This window comes from Malania oleifera, chromosome 13, assembly GCF_029873635.1.
Source record: "Malania oleifera isolate guangnan ecotype guangnan chromosome 13, ASM2987363v1, whole genome shotgun sequence".
In the NCBI taxonomy this organism is placed as follows: domain Eukaryota; kingdom Viridiplantae; phylum Streptophyta; class Magnoliopsida; order Santalales; family Ximeniaceae; genus Malania; species Malania oleifera.
This window is the reverse complement of record NC_080429.1, coordinates 48,407,907-48,413,906: the sequence shown is the minus strand read 5'-3', so window position 1 is coordinate 48,413,906 and position 6,000 is coordinate 48,407,907.

Here is a 6,000-nt window from a genome sequence, read left to right as displayed (position 1 = left end):
GACATTGTAGAAAAACATTTCGCAATTGATTTACCGAAAAATAAGTTTTAAATCCGACCTTGAATATAAAATTTTGGGCTTTTGTTCGCCCATAAGTTCTTTTTAATTGAGTTAACTTGGAGAATAATTTTGTATAGACTTTGGTATGATATGTTGTATGTATAGAAAGAACATTTTTTTCGTTGTATATCTGATGAGTATGGATGTGTATGTGTATATGTATAGGGTTTCTGTGTACCCCACGAGGTTGGACCCTCTTTCAGTATTGTATCATGTATATTTATTTGATACAGAGACAGGTTGAGTTACTATATTCACACTTGGGACCCATCTGCGGGTTCGGGGTGTGACATTGGGTTGGGTAAAAATAGGGTGTCTACAATTATTATTTAATTTATGTGATATATATTATACCCCCGTTGTAGCTCTTGGAGAGAGAGAGAGAGAGAGAGAGAGAGAGAGAGAGAGAGAGAGAGAAATGGAGGACAAAAGCCCTTCCATTCATTTAAAACTTAGGGTCCCCCACTTTTAGGGTCAAGAAGTAAATCTTCAATGTGTTCCTTAATGACGGCAATGTACCCCTCCCTCAGTTTCTCCCTAGCCACAAAACAAGCTTAAGGAAGACACCACACGCCCAAAGTGCTCCCAAATTCAAACCTCACCCCATTTTGGGAAAACCCACCTCTTTGGAATATCAATTATTTCTTGCTTTATATATAAAGTTGAAGAACTTGTCATGTTGTAAACATCTTCTTCATAGTCACATCCTATCATCTTCAGTTATTTTTTTTCAACTCACTAGCTCAGCTCCATAGAAACTCTTCAGTCTAATAATTTTATTTTAAATAAAAAGTTTTAATTTTAACCCAACAAAAAACATGTCTTTTGTTTAAAAGTTCTATGTTACATTTGATTAATTTTATAAAAAATTAAATTGTTACTACAAAGTAAATAATAAAGTGAATTTTTTTTTTTATGAATCCATACAAAGAAATAATTATCCTCAAATTTCATTGTATAAATATTTATTTATTTTGTAATAAATGTTAAATGAAATAATAAGTGTTCAGTAAATAACTAAAAAAAAAATAGAAAAAGAATCTTGGACTCTGGCTATATGCCCCTTTCATATGGGAGATTTGAGTTTTATCCTTGTAAGCCACTATAGGGAACATGGACAGTGAATGAGAAACAAATTATTTTTCATTTTGTAGCCTTACTTTGACTATCATCCAATGAAACTAAAATAAATCATTTGAGAAATACTTAAAATTAAGAAGCACATAAATATGAGTGGATGTTTTGGGGTTTGGATAAAGGATTTTGTTTGAGGGAAAGAAAGCAAAAGAAAAATAAAGAAAATTTATTTTTTTTATTATTTGTTTTCATATAACAAATATTATTCAAAATAAAAAAATTATTCTGATATAATTAAAATTACTGTAGACACCCCATTTTGTCCAAATCTAATATAATACAGGAGCTATTATTATTATTATTATTATTATTATTATTATAACAAATATTTTTCAAAATAGAAAAATTATTCTGATATAATTAAAAATTAGTGTAGACACTTCATTTTGTCCAAGGCTAATATAATACAGGAGCTATTATTATTATTATTATTATTATTATTATTATTATTATTACCATTATAACAAATATTATTCAAAATAAAAAAATTATTCTGATATAATTAAAAATTAGTGTAGACACCCCATTTTGTCCAAGGCTAATATAATACAGGAGCTATTATTATTATTATTATCATTATAACAAATATTATTTAAAATAAAAAAATTATTCTGATATAATTAAAAATTAGCGTAGACAACCCATTTTGTGCAAGGCTAATATAATACAGGTGCTATTATTATTATTATTATTATTATTATTATTGTTATTATTATTATAACAAATATTATTCAAAATAAAAAAATTATTCTGATATAATTAAAAATTAGTGTAGACACCCCATTTTGTCCAAGGCTAATATAATACAGGAGCTATTATTATTATTATTATTATTATTATTATTATTATTATTATTATTATTATTATTATCATTATAACAAATATTATCCAAAATAAAAAAATTATTCTGATATAATTAAAAATAAGTGTAGACAGCCCATTTTATCCAAGGCTAATATAATATAGGAGCTATTATTATTATTATTATTATTATTATTATTATTATTATTATTATTATTATAACAAATATTATTCAAAATAAAAAATTATTCTGATAGAATTAAAAATTAGTGTAGACACCCCATTTTGTCCAAGGCTAATATAATACAGGAACTATTATTATTATTATTATTATTATTATTATTATTATTATTATTATTATTATAACAAAAATTATTTAAAATAAAAAAATTATTCTGATATAATTAAAAATTAGTATAGACACCCCATTTTGTCCAAGGCTAATATAATACAGAAATTATTATTATTATTATTATTATTATTATAACAAATATTATTCAAAATAAAAAATTATTCTAATATAATTAAAAATTAGTGTAGACACCCCATTTTGTTCAAGGCTAATATAATGAAAGAGCTATTATTATTATCATTACGACAAATATTATTCAAAATAAAAAATTATTCTGATATAATTAAAAATTAGTGTAGACACCCCATTGTGTCGAAAGCTAATATATCAAAGGAGTTATTATTATTATTATAATTATTATCATTATAACAAATATTATTCAAAATAAAAAATATTATTCTGATATAATTAAAAATTAGTGTAGACACCCCATTTTGTCCAGGGCTAATATAATACAGAAGCTATTATTATTATTATTATTATTATTATTATTATAAAAAATATTATTCAAAATAAAAAAATTATTCTCATATAATTAAAAATTAGTGTAGACATCCCATTTTGTCAAAGGCTAATATAATATAGGAGCTATAATTATTATTATGATTATTATTATTATTATTATTATTATTATTATAAAAAATATCATTCAAAATAAAAAAATTATTCTGATATAATTAAAAATTAGTGTAGACACCCCATTGTGTCCAAAGCTAATATAATACAGGAGCTATTATTATTATTATTATTATTATTATTATTATTATTATTATTATAACAAAAATTATTCAAAATAAAAAAATTATTCTGATATAATTAAAAATTAGTATAGACACCCCATTTGTCCAAGGCTAATATAATACAGGAGCCATTATTATTATTATTATTATTCTTATTATTATCATTATAACAAATATTATTCAAAATAAAAAAATATTCTGATATAATTAAAAATTAGTGTAGACACCCCATTTTGTCCAAGGCTAATACAATGCAGGAGTTATTATTATTATTATTATTATTATTATTATTATTATTATTATTATAACAAATATTATTCAAAATAAAAAAATTATTCTGATATAATTAAAAATTAGTGTAGACACCCAGTTTATCCAAGGCTAATATAATACAGGAGCTATTATTATTATTATTATTATTATTATTATTAGTATTATTATTATTATTATTATTATTATTATTATTATTATCAATATAACAAATATTATTCAAAATAAAAAAATATCGTGATACAATTAAAAATTTGTGTAGACACCCCATTTTGTCCAAGGCTAATATAATATAGGAGCTATAATTATTATTATTGTTATAACAAATATTATTCAAAATAAAATAATTATTTTAATATAATTAAAAATTAGTGTAGACACCCCATTTTGTCCAAAGCTAATATAATACAGGAGCTATTATTATTATTATTATTATTATCATTATAACAAGTATTATTTAAAATAAAAAAATATTCTGATATATTTAAAAATTAGTGTCGACACCCCATTTTGTCCAAGGCTAATATAATACAGGAGCTATTATTATTATTATTATTATTATTATTATTATTATTATTATAAAAAATATTATTCAAAATAAAAAAATTATTCTGATATAATTAAAAATTAGTGTAGACACCCCATTTTGTCCAAGGCTAATATAATACAGGAGCTATTATTATTCTTATTATTATTATCAATATAACAAATATTATTGAAAATAAAAAAATTATTTTGATATAATTAAAAATTAGTGTAGACACCCCATTTTGTCAAAGGCTAATATAATACAGGAGCTATTATTATTATTATTATTATTATTATTATTATTATTATTATTATAAAAAATATAATTCAAAATAAAAAAATTTATTCTGCTATAATTAAAAATTAGTGTAGAGTATATGCATGCAAATAAAATGCCCAAAAAAAAAAGTACTCTCTTTAAAAATGATTTTGAGATGAAACAAGTGAAAGAGAGTTAGAGAGATTTGCTCAAAATATTTTGCCCCAAAAGAATGATTTAAATAATAAAAGACATTTTAGGGGAACTTTGATTAACAAATGATTAGAGACATTTTGGGGGAACTTTGAACTGGGAAGTCTCAGCCCAGCTACTGAGGGAAATTTTCTTTGCCAAATCTGAAGCCCTTCGACTACTTCAAATTGCATGCATTCGTTTCATATATTCAAAATTGACATATCCAATATACAGACAAATTTCTACTAACAATTTTTACTTCTAACACTTAAAAAAAGAGATTTTTTTTTTTTTTAACATGGAGCTTTAATAATTGGTCATAATCAATAAGGTGAAATAGACCATAATCATTGCATTCTTTATGTCTTTGAAAATTCTTATAAATTTTTTATTCAAGGTCGGATTTAAAACTTATTTTTCGGTAAATCAATTGCGAAATGTTTTCCTACAATGTCCAATATTTGTTGAAAAGGTCCAATAATGTATGTATATTGGATCTTTTTAGACAATTATAGATCCTGGGAGGCAATTTTGATTGATCAATAAAAATATATTTCAATGCTATTTTTTCCTTGTTTTTTCGTAGTTAGCCAATTTATCATGCGGGGTAAAAAGAGGTAAAATAACCTTGTGTTGATTGGCTTCAAAATGTAAGTTTTCTTCCTCCGCATGTAGAAAAGGAATAAGTAAATCAATTAAATTTTGAGAGGCTTCATAAAGCGCTTTTTTCGGAGTTAAACTTCCGTTTGTCCCCATATTTCGAGAAACAGCAGAAAGTCCAACCGCCATCCTCTTTCCGCAAAACAAAGCCCAGCTGCTGAGGGAAATTTCCTTTGCCAAAGCTGAAGCCCTTTGACGACTTCAAATTCCATGCATTATATTCAAAATTGACATATCCAATGTACAGACAAATTCCTACTAACAATTTTTACTTTTAACACTTTAAAAAAGAGAAATTTTTTTTTTTTTTTTAAACATGGAGCTTTAATAATTGGTCATGATCAATAAGGTGAAATAGACCCTAATCATTGCATTCTTTATGTCTTTGAAAATTCTTATAAATTTTTTATTCAAGGTCGGATTTAAAACTTATTTTCCGGTAAATCAATTGCGAAATGTCCTTCTACAATGTCCAATATTTGTTGAAAAGGTCCAATAATGTATCTATATTGGATCTTTTTAGACAATTATAGATCCTGGGAGGCAATTCTGATTGATCAATAAAAATATATTTTAATGCTATTTTTTCCTTGTTTTTTCGTAGTAGTTTAGCCAATTTATCATGCGGGGTAAAAAGAGGTAAAATAACCTTGTGTTGATTGGCTTCAAAATGTAAGTTTTCTTCCTCTACATGTAGAAAAGGAATAAATAAATCAATTAAATTTTGAGAGGCTTCATAAAGCGCTTTTTTCGGAGTTAAACTTTCGTTTGTCCCCATATTTCAAGAAACAGTAGAAAGTCCAACCGCCTTCCTCTTTCTGCAAAACAAAGCCCAGCTGCTGAGGGAAATTTCCTTTGCCAAAGCTGACGCCCTTCGACGACTTCAAATTCCATGCATTATATTCAAAATTGACATATCCAATGTACAGACAAATTCCTACTAACAATTTTTACTTTTAACACTTAAAAAAAGAGAATTTTTTTTTTTTAAACATGGA